Source organism: Lampetra fluviatilis, chromosome 40, assembly GCF_964198595.1.
Source record: "Lampetra fluviatilis chromosome 40, kcLamFluv1.1, whole genome shotgun sequence".
Lineage (NCBI taxonomy): Eukaryota > Metazoa > Chordata > Hyperoartia > Petromyzontiformes > Petromyzontidae > Lampetra > Lampetra fluviatilis.
In genome coordinates this window covers 4,041,336-4,055,132 of record NC_136314.1, presented here as the reverse complement: position 1 = coordinate 4,055,132, position 13,797 = coordinate 4,041,336, and positions in this window count along the sequence as shown.

Here is a 13,797-nt window from a genome sequence, read left to right as displayed (position 1 = left end):
ACGCTATTTAATCCATCTCTGATTATTCAAAACGTTGGCGTAGATGATAAGGTTCTGTAAATAAAAGAGTGGCCTGAGCGTCGTGCACACAATGGAATGAAATTGGAGGAAGTCAACATTGTGATCTCATAGGCATACTGGTCCTGCCATGGGAAGTTATGATTTTTGAAAGCTGCCGCTGGATATGAACACTGCCCAAAATCTGATTGCCACGTAGACACTCTGTTATTTACTTGTCTTTTTTCTTTACATAGACAGCCCATAGCATAAACATTGTCAATAGCCTTGACCAAGAAGGTACGTGTGAGTGTCAGTTATACATACCGGGTCATATTAGTGGAATTGTATTTGGAAATCATGATTATGAGACCGATATTGAATTCCATGTAGCGATTACTTTTTTCTCCGTTATAGCAAAATTACAGGCACATTCCCTGCAACATTTTCCATCTTCCGCTGACTCACCCTCCCAGCCAGCCAAACCACCCACCCACTCCCCCAGGCTACCTCCAACTATTATATCCCTCAATTACATCTCAGACGTTTCTACCGGGCATTTCTTTCTCTCCAAAGAATTTCCAATTAATTCCGGAACTTTACAGACAAGGTAGAGTGGTAAATCTATCAATCGCTTGCTCCATCACCCACTCACTCCTTCAATCACCAACCCACATCACTCAACCGCGTGTCCCCTAACTCACCCACCCATCCACTCGTTCACTCACTTACACCCTCGCCAACTCACACACAGCTACACTTACTCAGGATTGAGCAGTGGCACAGAGGTTAGTGCAATTCCACACGAACCAGGGTATTTCAGTTCGATTCGTGGCCACAGCTGACATCTGTAGCAAGCGAAATCTCAGGATCAGAATCGGAAAAGGTATTTATACTGGAGGAGGAATCCGATGAGCTATGAAGCTATTTTTCACAGATGTCCAGTCGGGGCAGGTCAGAACGTTACAACAACAAACATTACAAAAACACGATAGAACTGCAGAGTATGGGAAAGGTAAATAAATTACTTAAAAAAAAAGAAATAAAACGAAACTATATATAGGGTGCTTCAAAACATGTTAACACTCATATGGGACTATCGTTTTTAATGGAAAAAAAGAATAGATAATACTCTATAACATGATAATAAATGTATGTTAATAGCTTCAAAAAGTCAGAGTCTACACTTGTTCGCCATCATTGTCAACGCGTGCCTGGAATAATCTCCAGGTGGTCTCCAGAGCCCGGAGGCACATTTATTGTGGCGTTGTTGCAAATTTTCAGAAGTGTTACCATTGTTTTGAAGCACCCTGTATATTATCTTACCAGTTACTTATTTTTCATAAGTGACCTTGCCACAAATGAGAGCTCAACAAAGTGGCTTCTTGTGCGGAAACGTATAGCAGCAAAATAAGCATCAACCCACACTGACCAGCATGGGTGAAGTATGGTCAAACGCCCCCCCCCCCCAGTGGCGGATTATCCGAGTAGAAAAGGAAGCTACAAATGTAGCTACGGGCCCCGCACTTTCAAGGGCCCTGCGCTAAATTCTTTAAAGCTATAAATTCCGGCTCAGTGATTCTGCACTTGCTCTATTACTTAAGTACTATACCGCCTTCAACTTTTACGAACGACTGCGTGTTTAAGGATAGCGATTTGTCGTATTATCTGGCTGTATAGCAAATGAAAAAAGTACAATTACTTTACTATGCAAGTACAAAAATTGTGTTTTAACATTTACGTGTTTTTTTTCTTCTATTTAGGGCCCCTTTAAAACATATGCTACAGGCCCCGCACCAGCCTAATCCGGAACTGCCCCCCCCGCCCCATGACCGAGATGGCGCAGCAAGGAGGCCTTTATCCCTCCCGAAGCACCGGCTATGAACGTCACTAAAACGGCCTCGTTTCCTCGATGGTGTCGGTCGTACGCCGCACGCGGAAACACGCGAGGATTTCCGTGTGGCGGTCGTGGCAAACGTGAACAGCACGTGGTCGCAGAAGCGGCTGGTGTCGCGCATTGCAGGCACGAGTTGGTTATATAACTGCGGCATGGGAGGCGCTGTCTGGGGTGGTCATGAACATGCGCGCCTTGTCAGGGAAGATGCCTCTCAGAGTCAGAAAGGCGAGGGGGGTTGGCTGGTGGTCAGCGCACTTGTTCGGTCAGCAGTCGTCGAATATCCACGGCCGTTGGGATAATAAAACAAAACACAGGGATATTGAAAATTAAACCACACAACAATGTATTTACCGATGTAAGACGAGTGTGTGTGTGTGGGGGGGTATAGATGCGACACCGGTTTTTAGTGTTTATTAAGGTTTAATCGGGTTTACTTGCTGATATGTTTGTGGTCACGTAGGCACAGAGGATCAGCTGATAATATTAAACCAGCGGTTTCACAGATGTATCAATACATATTTATTTATTCGCAAGCATGTTCAATGCACAACCCCGATATCATGCACCCATGGTATAATCATACCTGTCAACCCCTTATCAGTGCCAACCTCATTACAGACCAAGTCATACATTATTGGTCACCCTGTGCCCTTCTAAATCTCAACGTTCATCCTGCAAAGTACCATCACAAGGGAGAAACACAAACAAGTAGACAAACACTTTTTTTTGCGCCCATATTGAAACGGCTGTACGCCGTATGGACCTGAAAACTCAACTTCCCTGTACAAGAATACGGGTACACCGTATGGGTTGACAGGTTTGTATAATGGATGGTTAACTTTACGATTCGAGCGTGGCGGAGAGATGCACTACTACTTCTCGGAGGTTTTGAAAAGACAAACCCTTGAAGGATATTCCTTAAACATGGTGTGAAGTCACTTTCGGTCGTTTCAATGCATGCTTTGTTTTGGCATCGATGTATATTGATTATGATAATAATGATGCATTTATTTACCGAGGAAAGCCTCTCTTGAGTTTCAAGACAATGTGTGGCAATTCCATGAACACGTGCTTGGCATGTGTGTGTGTGTGTGGTGGTGGTGGTGGTGGGGAACCAGTGGGGAGCGGTGGTGTAGCGGTTAGCGCTACGCTGCGTCACGAACCCGGCGACCCGAGATCGATTCGCGCTCAGGCAAACACCAGTGACGATTATCTAAACTGGTCGTGGGCCTCCCCTGGGTCGACTCAGCCTCAAATGAGTACCTGGCGCGGTGTGTAAACATCGCCACTGGCGAGACAAAGGCGGCCGGGCGTGGTGTTGGCCACTCTCGAGGTGCGGACCGGCCTTCATAGGTGCTCACTCACAGCACCTGCCCCAACAGTCTGTCAAGGTTATACGGGGGATATTTGTCTTTGGGGGGGGGGGACCAGAATACCCGGGGACAATCAAACAGCATACATATAGAGGTCACACCAGTGCCGTAACGACATTATCAGCTCAGGGGGTTCGGCAATCGGTCAGATGTGGCCCCAATATTTGATTTGTCTCGGACGGTCGCACCTCGCTATATAAATCGCGGCTCATCTTGTCTAATCGCATCATTAAGGATTTTCATGAAAACATAAAAAAGATTGAACCGCGTTTTAGACAATTTTTTTTTTTACAATGTCGTTGAATACAGACCTCATGGTTGTTATCAAGAGGGCCCAAACTCGCAGCTTCAGCCACCGGGGGGCGGGGGGAGGCCTTGCGAGTGACGCTACTGGGTCACACTCCCAATGTCACAGACCAAACCACTGCTGTGCCGTACTGCCAGCTCCCATGCCGAGCCCAAAACCCCTGGAATTCACACGCAGTCTCCCGCGCAGGAACTAGCCACGATGAAGCCTCCTCAGCCTGTGCGATCGGATGAGACCGGGCACATTCAATGGACATTCGGTTATCAGTCGACATGGAGGATTTGGGCGGTCCCAACCTTTTAAATACTCAACCAAACTTTTAATTTTTTTTACCAGGTAAATCCCACTGAGCTATTCGCGTCGTTGTCAGAAGCGACATGGCCACAAATGACAGCTCAGCGAAGTGGCTCATCATCATCGTGTGGACATTTATAGCAGCCAAATTCTCTTAAATGTGTTGCCGAGTCTAAATGTGGAGGGGAAAAGAAGAAGAGAACCCGGAGAAAAATCCACGCGACGACGGGGAGAGAGAGAGAAACGCAGGCGTCAGGGTCAGGATCGAACCCACGATCTCCTGTACACCAGGCGAGGGATGTAACATCTCGCCTCAGGACAGACCGGCCTACTGACCCTCAGAACAGACCGGCCTACTGACCCTCAGAACTGAACGGCCCACTAACCCTCAGGACAGACCGCCCTACTGACCCCCAGAACAGACCGGCCTATTAACCCTCAGAACAGACCGGCCTATTGACCCCCAGAACAGACCGGCCTACTGACCCTCAGGACAGACCGCCCTACTGACCCCCAGAACAGACCGGACTATTAACCCTCAGAACAGACCGGCCTATTGACCCCCAGAACAGACCGGCCTACTGACCCTCAGGACAGACCGGCCTACTGACCCTCAGAACTGAACGGCCCACTAACCCTCAGGACAGACCGCCCTACTGACCCCCAGAACAGACCGGCCTATTAACCCTCAGAACAGACCGGCCTACTGACCCTCAGAACAGACCGGCCTACTGACCCTCAGGACAGACCGGCCTACTGACCCTCAGAACTGAACGGCCCACTAACCCTCAGGACAGACCGCCCTACTGACCCCCAGAACAGACCGGCCTATTAACCCTCAGAACAGACCGGCCTATTGACCCCCAGAACAGACCGGCCTACTGATCCTCAGAACAGACCGGCCTATTGACCCCCAGAACAGACCGGCCTATTGACCCTCAGAACAGCCCGGCCTACTGACCCCCAGAACAGACCGGCCTACTGACCCCCAGAACAGACCGGCCTACTGACCCTCAGAACAGACCGGCCTACTGACCCCCAGAACAGACCGGCCTATTGACCCTCAGGACAGACCTGCCTACTGACCCTCAGAACAGCCCAGCCTATTGACCCTCAGGACAGACCGGCCCACCTGGGCATTTGCCCTACGGACTGCTGCTCTGTGGCCAGTCCGGGCTTGACCTCAACACTTCGCTCCACTGCTCCCGTGAGCTCAAACGCGAAACCCTAACCCATTAAAACCCCCAGGCGCACCACGAATGTTTTACGCTCTGCTCCCGTATCGCCTTGTAAAGAACCTAGCAGCAGCAGCAGCAGCAACAGGCCAACAATGTGTACAGTGTATGTGGACACGTAGTCGAGCGCGATGGGGTTGTTAAAGTTGAGGCTGGCGTAGAGGGAGGGGTGACTTGGCGCAGAGATGCAAGGCCAGCGAGAAATTGAAAAACGCACATTTGCTTTCAGCTGTCTCAGAATCTCAAAACACTTAACTGGGTGGGCGGGGGGAGCAGTAAAATTTCCCCTTTGTGTGCTTTGGGCATCATTTTATGTTGTTGGCGATGAAGCCTCATTCCAGACCTACTAATTAGGCGGATTCCACAGGTGGTAGCCGTAGCTGTGCGGTTGTTTTTGTTGTTGTTGTTGTTGTCGTGCCTTTGAGCTGAGGGCTGTCCAGTGTTTCCCAGATGATAGACGCAAAGGTGGCGAGCGGTTTACAGCACACGCTGCACTCGACACCCGGGGGACCCGAATTCTATTCCCCGGCCAGCGACGGCTATCGGCAGCGGCGAGCGATATCGGAACTGGTCCCTGTGGCTCCCTCACTTCACCAAAACCCATGCTGACCAACGTAGGGAAGCACGGTGAGACAAATCCGACGACTATCGTACGGCATGGGGGAGACCTTCATCCAGCAGTGGATTGGCAAAGAAGCTGTACGTTATTAATCGCATCATTTACAATGAGATGTAGCGGCTGCGTCTGAGCAGCGACTGTCTCTCTGGTCAAACGAGCAGTGGGTCAGTACGTGTCTCTTATCGGCCGCACCGAGTTCGTAAAATGATAAATAAGAAGCTTTCGTGACTGCAGGAATCCATACTCTTTGGTTCTTTCGGTAAAGTCACGTAGGTGAAGCAAAGAGTATGAGAAATAAGCCCTGCTAGCATGTTGGGGAAACATTGAGCCTTTGGGTACAGGGCAGGTGGGCTTGGCGAGGGGGTTAAACCGTGACATTTCAGGGGCATTTTCCAAGTAAATTGTTGTTTGTGTTCTATATTGTGATGCTGTCGCGGTTGACGCAGTGGACTTCAAATCCAGAGGTCGCCGATCCATTCTCCTGATGCGGCAGCTGAAACATCGGAGCAAGTCTCTGTTGGAAATCTACCCACCCAGGTGGTGTTTCGTGGTGAGTGCCCACATTTCGTAAAACGTGGGCACCCACCACCTCTTCCAAAAGGTTCGGCCAGTGGGGAAGAGTAGGCAAAAACATACTAAAAAAATACTCTTCAGAGAGGCTGTCCAGAGCGCCCTCAAGCGGAGGCCCTTCTGCCAACAGGGGCATGAGCAAGACACTTGCGGGCTGCACCTCGACCTTTTGTGTTTCCTGTTTTGTTGTGTCCACAATAAGGCGCGTCTTCCTGCCATTAATCGTCCCAGAAACATTTAGTGAAAAAAAAATGTCGCCGCGTGGCTGAACACGAAACATTCTGAACTACAGTAGGACATTACTGGTTAGAATATCAAGGGGCTCGCTGCTATCTCCACCAGCAGCACCAGCGCCACAATTCAAAACATAAACATAGCCACGTCTAAAAAGGAACACGCTCGAAGCTGTAAGTGTTGAGAGAGGTGAAAAGGGTGAGAGGGTTATAAAAAAGAAGCAAACGCCTTTGGAATGAGACTGTTAATGAAAAGGGATCTGCTTTCCCTTTGCCCAGGGGTAGCGCCTTGGTGGAGATTGTTTTGCTGTTTAAATGGTAGGCGAAGAGATGCTTGTCGATAACAGAACACATTTTGTTCACGATAGCCTAGGGAAATACCAGACCGAGAGGACATCGTGGGGCCGACGGAATATTTTGAATCACTGGCATTTCTGCCGATTTAGCGGCAGGTCAACCAAACGCAGTCTGCAAGCTCGCCAGTGAGGTGGTTGTTGTCGGATGTTTATGATTTTTCTCGGCTTGACATTTTTACCGCTGTCGGCACCACTGTACCCTCGGTTTGAATTCGGAAATCCAACCACGTGTGGTTAAATGCGGGACCCCAATTGTAATGAGATGAAGGTATGGGCCTGAACAAAATAACATCGTCGTATAAATGTGGGCTTTCTCTTAATGTGGCTTGGCCTAGCCTGGAGGGAAAACAATGTTAAATTAATTGGATGACTGACTTGTGGGGAAGCAATTTTTTTGTAAAGTGTGAATTGTTGGGTTGGGTGCGTTAGCTCGACTTAAGTGACTCCAGATCCAGTTCTGTCGCATCCCCATATCCATGCCGAGAGAGGGAACGGCACGACACGGATGGATCACGTGATCTAAATTCATCCGCACGTAATCCTCCGTCTCTTATCCATGCTGCTGTGGTGGAGTGGTTAGCCCACTGGACTCTCAAATCCTGGAGGTCACCAAGTCGACCATCCGGCGCGGCATTTGAAACGATGTTTGAAGTTCATTAAATGCCCCCCCCTGCCCCGCTACGCAGTTGAGCGGCAGATCCGTGTTGTTGGTGGGGATGAAGTGTTGGGAACTCAAACTCCTCCGAGACACAAGACGTCTGGCCAGGCTACAAAAAAAGCAGACCAGCAATGGAGTGAACAAGCGAATTGCAGGACTGCGCTGGAATGCTATCAAATTGTTAAAATCGATTTATACGTAAACATGTTCATATGTATACAGTAGTAGTCGACCAATCGTAGCATAGTAGCTTACATTGTCAACTCGGGGGTGCGGTAATAGGTCAGGTGGGAACCCCCCCCCCCTAATATTTAATTTCCCAAATGTTTCCCACTGTAATTAACATTTTAAATAAGAACGTGGCACGTCAACGAAAGCGTGTTCATATTGAAACCAAAATAAATTCAAACCGCGTTTTAAATACGTGTTTTTGTTCTTTTTACAACAGTTGTTGAAAAATATCTCACACTGGTTGTCAAAGAGGGGGCCCAACTCGCAGCTTTGCCCACGGCTGCCTGCCCCACGCGAGTGACGCTCCTGACGCAGAGCTTGCAATTACACAACTGTGACGGCTGTGACGGTTCCACCTGAAGAAGGAAGCTTGTGTTGCCTCCGAAACGTCGTGATTTTTACTTTATTTTACTTTTATTAATTTTTTACCTACGTGACTTTACCGAAAAAAACCTAAGAATGTGAATCCTTGCAGTCACGAAAGCTTCAAATCTAGAATTAATTACACAACTGTCGTGATGGGATCTCCCCCGAGCCCCAGTAGAAGCCGGCGGAACACCGCAATTACGAGCAACGTGATTTAGCTTAGGAGGCGGTTTTTTTGTGTTTGGGAGCAAAAGGTGGCACAGAGAGGTGAAAGAGGTCAGTCCTCCTCGCTCAACCTGCCCTGGACATCTGTTGGCACCTAAAACAACGTCTCAGCCTATGCAAGTCCACTGTTAACATGTGTTCAAGTCAAGTTGACCCCAGCCACTCACACTTTCACCCAGACACTGGGGGTGTGTGCGTTGTGGGGAGTGGTAGTGTAGCGGTTAGGGCGCTGCGCTACGAACCCGGCAGCCCGAGTTCGATTCCCGCTCACGGCCAACACCGGTGACGATTATCTGAATCAGTCCAGGGCCTCCCCTAGGTCGACTCAACCTCAAATGAGTACCTGGTGTGATGTGTAAACATCGCCACTATGGAGACAAAGGCGGTCGGGCGTGGTAAAGGCCACTCACCCCTTCGTGTGCCGTGCCAGCCTTCATAGGTGCTACTCGCTAACAGCACTTGCTCCCATGGTATTTTAAAGGCTATACAGGGGATCTTTGTCTCGTGCAAGATTGAGTGTGTGTGTCTTTGTGTGCGAGTGAGATGAGAGGGGAGAGGTAGGAGAGTGCGTGGAGGGGAGTGAGATGAGAGGGGAGTGGTAGGCTGGGGTGAGTCCATGGAGGATCCTACGGAGACATTGATGACTGCCACATGAATGTACAATCTCAATCTCCACAGTCGGCATGGAACCCTCACGACAATGAGCCGGGGAGACGACGCATTGGGGGACACAGCTGGTGTCGGAGCACGTGCCCTTATCGCCCGATCTTCGTGGACAACTGGGCACGTCGCTACGGACATGTTGTGCTTCATCCAAAAAGACAATCTCGTCGTGGCGTGAATCTGGCCCTTGTCACTCGATGTGCGAGGTGGCGTGTCCGCCCGGCGTGCACAGACACGAGAGGGCACCCACAGACGGGTGGTCGCACTCAGACCTCAATCACTCCCGGATACATTTCAGACACACACACACGCAGCAGCAGCAGCAAGAAGAACAGGTGTCAGGGTCGGGATCGAGCACACGACATCGCGCCACCGAGACTCGAACGCGGTTTGCACACACACACGCAGCAAACACACCACCACCACCACCAACAACAACAAGCGACGTTCGTCACCACGGCGCTTGTGCCAGGCTAGAGCTTCGACGGCGGCTTCGTCGACGATGATGCGCCGTTCGCAGTTGTGCACCAGCAGCAACAACAGCGAGCTCGACACGTTCGTCGACAACACCGCGGGCTTAAAAGGAACAACAAATGAAGTCGCGATGGGCCCTTCGTCTGAGCCGGCGGTTCTTAACGTGGAGCGCACGCTGGGGGTGCGAGATGCCCTCTCTGGGGGTGCGAGATGCCCTGTCTGGGGGTGAGAGATGCCCTGTCTGGGGGTGTGAGATGCCCCGTCTGGGGGTGTGAGATGCCCTCTCTGGGGGTGCGAGACGTGGGCAGATCGTTTTTGTAGAAGGTAAATCATCGAAGCCCAAATTTAAGCACGGGACAGGTAAGTTACACCTTACTTTGTACAACTACTTTGTTAAAACAATTAATTCAAAGCATTGAGATCTGATTGTTTAACGATTGCAAACCAAAGGGGTGCAAGGCTGCAGTAAAGAGCCACTGGTCTGAGAACATGTGCTATGACGAAGGGGTCACTACCCGAAACGTCATTTGTCTTAACCCAAAAAAAAAGAGTGTCTGTACGTCTGGATCACGAACAACATTCCACTGGAAACTCAGACAAGAACTCTGAGACTCGCACCACAGACACGCCGGGATCTCTGCCCCTCCGCCTTGCCACGGGGGCATCGCATCAAAGCGTCGGCTCCTCTTCCTCCTGAGTTCGGCGGCTTCGGGCACCGGCCCAGTTTGGGCAATGCGGTTGAGGCGATCCCCCCCCGAGTCGTATTCCACACGCGATGTCTGTGGAAGGGATTCGACTCTTGAGGCGGGGGAAAGACGTGGCCCGCTTCGAGACGGGCGTGGCGCTCGTGGGGGGGGGGGGGGGTTGGTGGATCGTGGAAAGATCATCGCGCGCTGCCAGACGCCAAAGCCGTCTCTGGGCTGTGAGGTGGTTGGGAGATGGAGCAGTGGGAAGGGTTTATTGTTCAACGGTCATGCCTCATGACTGATTACTTGAGGTTATAGAAAGTGATGTAACGTAAATCCCATAAGAGGTATTTTCAAAGCATTGAGATCTGATTATTTGGAAGGTTATACACGTTAAGTTACATTTATAAAGGAAGATATTTAATGGACAAAAACTTTGATGATGCTAGGATTGCCGGCTTTGTGTTGTGATAATTAATCCAAGCTGGTGATGCAATTTCTCCCCGCACCTTTATTTTTAAAAATTAATTTCTATATCTTCGTTAAAATGAGAGTAATCATAAAGAGTACTCAACTTGTACATGCTAAGCAGTGAAATTACAATTAAGACAGTGCCAACAAAATAAAGCCAGATTACTGATTTCTGCCTTTGAGTAATCTAAAGTAATATCTCACTCGAAACATGCTATTTCCCAGTAATTAATAATTTCCCGCACCTCCGATTAGCACGATTTGCTACGTACGGTGCGAAAGAAGTTCAACATACGTGCGTAGAGTAATTGCGTGCGATGCTGAACTGTCAGTACATATTTTTGAATGTCAGCCCCTCGTACAAAGGGTTTTTTTTCCCTGACATTTTCCACCAAATTATCAATCCATGCCCTCTGCTGCCAAAGATCCATTGAATACCCCGTGGCATAATTGTAAAAAAAAACCCATTGTGTGCGTTTGTGAAGGCCACGTGTTTTTAATTTAAAGTCTGTGAGCAAACATTGTGATTTGTAAGAAAAAAGGTAAGTACATTTTCATTTATTAATTACGACAAAAATGATTAAACTCAGTGGGGTTTCATGCAGCTTCAATATAAACGACGACAATATGAAAGGTATGCTGAGCTTCTTTTGCACCGTACGTAGTCAACCGCGCTGTTCGAAGGCACTGTGGGGGTTGAAGGACAAAATAAACACACAGACAAAACCCCAGTTCCAAATCAATGAATTTTCAACTTAGCAGAGTAAAAGGGTCTCCATTAAACTGCTTTCTGAAGCAGTTTAACGGGGTCTTACTTAACGCAGTAGACCATCGCCATCATCTCATTTTTGTTCCCAACAAAAGCTCAAGTGCGGAACATTGGTCAGATTGCTTCCGCTGTACAGTACAACTCTACTGGTTATTGTGGCCGGCGCGAAAGCCTCCAGAACCACATAAGAGAGCGGGGGCGTTGCCAATGTAAATGAAAAATATTTTCGGCGTTTTAATTTTGTTTGATATATCCCAAGTGCGCCCTCCCACGCGGAGACTGACTGTGTGTGTGTGTGGCTTTGGTATCACGTTGGGAGTGCGTGAGCAATCGTTACATTAAACGATCTCTCTCTCTATGGGAACCTCATTTGCCAGTAAAAATATGATAATTGGTTCTTTACCCTTCTATCTGGCAACAAAACTGACACCTTTTTTACAAGGAGTCATGTTTGCATAGACCGCAATACCTGCAGTCATAATACAAACAAAAGAACATAACTCTGATAATGTGCACTGTCCTTAAAGTTGATTGATCCACACCCGAGACAGCTTTCCTTAGAGCCTAGTCTCATATGGGTTGGACCAGATGACGCCAAAAGGCCATCGCCATCATCTCGCCTTTTGGCGTCATCTGGTCCAACCCATATGAGACTAGGCTCTAAGGAAAGCTGTCTCGGGTGTGGATCAATCAACTTTAAGGACAGTGCACATTATCAGAGTTATGTTCTTTTGTTTGTATTATGACTGCAGGTATTGCGGTCTATGCAAACATGACTCCTTGTAAAAAAGGTGTCAGTTTTGTTGCCAGATAGAAGGGTAAAGAACCAATTATCAGATCTCTCTCTCTTTCTCTGTGTGTACACACATCATAATTATCCTACACAAACGAGTTAACACTCATGCTGTCTCACTGCAAACAAAAAAACATGCATTGCCAGTCATGGGAAAAAATATCTTTGTTGGTTAACTTTATAACGTAGGAAATTAGATTTTTTTTTATTTTAAATGAAAATGCGTGGAGTTTATTACCAACTTCAAAGATGACAACAAATCACTGCGGGGCCTTTGAGCGGCACGGCTTTCATTCATTTATTCGGGGGAACACATTCATTCTTCATAATGACTTCGTTTCCATTGGAGCTGACATCGTCCTGCGTTGGAGTAGGCACGCAGCGGTGTCTAGGAGATGTTAACTACCTCGCCAGGTCTACAGGAGGTCGTGAGTTCGATCCCGACCCTGACGCCTGCTGCTGCTGCTGTATATTTGGAGTTTGCGGCGTCTCTCCCCGTGATCACGTGGATCGTTCTCCGGGTCCTCCGGTTTTCCCCTCCACATTTCGAAACAACGTCACGCGTTTAGAGTATGTGGCTCTAAACGCGTGATGTTAACATTTGTGTGGCTCGGTCACTTCTGAAAAATAGCTAGGTAGCTCAGCGGGCCCTACCTGGCCAAAAAGAAGAAGTTGAATTTCCATGTCGGTCACTTCACGCAATCGCCAGCACGATCGTCTCGCTTCTTGCATCGTCACACCAAAGTGCCAACGGCATCTGCTGTGCTGACACCTGTCAACACCGAGAGCACACGCCGGTCATGATCATGATCATCCGGTACAGGTGATATCTCTAGCACAGTTGCGCGAAACCTGCAGTGGCCATAAAACTCACGACTCATCCGTCAGTCCGAATCGTTACGTCCACTCTCCCCTGCTGCTGATGGGGGGGGGGGTCACTGCTCTTCTTGGTATGCCGCTCCGAGGCTTCTCAGCGATGTGCACTTCGTCAAGAGGCGAATCGCTTGACCAGCTTCGTAACATTGCTGCTTGCGCATGTGTCGCTGTAGACAGCACACGCTCTGCCATGAACGTTGGCGGCCCAAGCGTCTCCTTTCTCTTGACATACGATCACAGCTTCGAGCTTGAGAGACGCGTCCGCTTGGGCCATCTTGTTCACAACTGCAGCGTCCCCGTGTAACTTTCAGCGATGTTCCGTGGCAATGTGCTCCGCCAAATAATGAAGTTATTTGTACACGCACGTACAGTGCGACTTTTAGACGGCAAAAAATGCATAATTGTGATCATAAGATCAGTTTTCCCATCATGCCTTGCATGTCACGTGATATCACCATACCTCTTTTTTTCCCCATATTGACTTGTCAATACGATTGCACTAGACTGATGATTCCCAGCAACGCACTCTTGACCCTTTTTGAGTTGGTCTAAATCAACGGCGAGTGCATTACACACACTGTATGTTCAGAATCAGAATGTATTTATACTGTAGGAATCCGATGAGCTATGAAACTCTTTATCTAAATATGTCCAGTCATATGTTGAGATCACGTGACACATTGGTCACGATGGGAGGACCAATC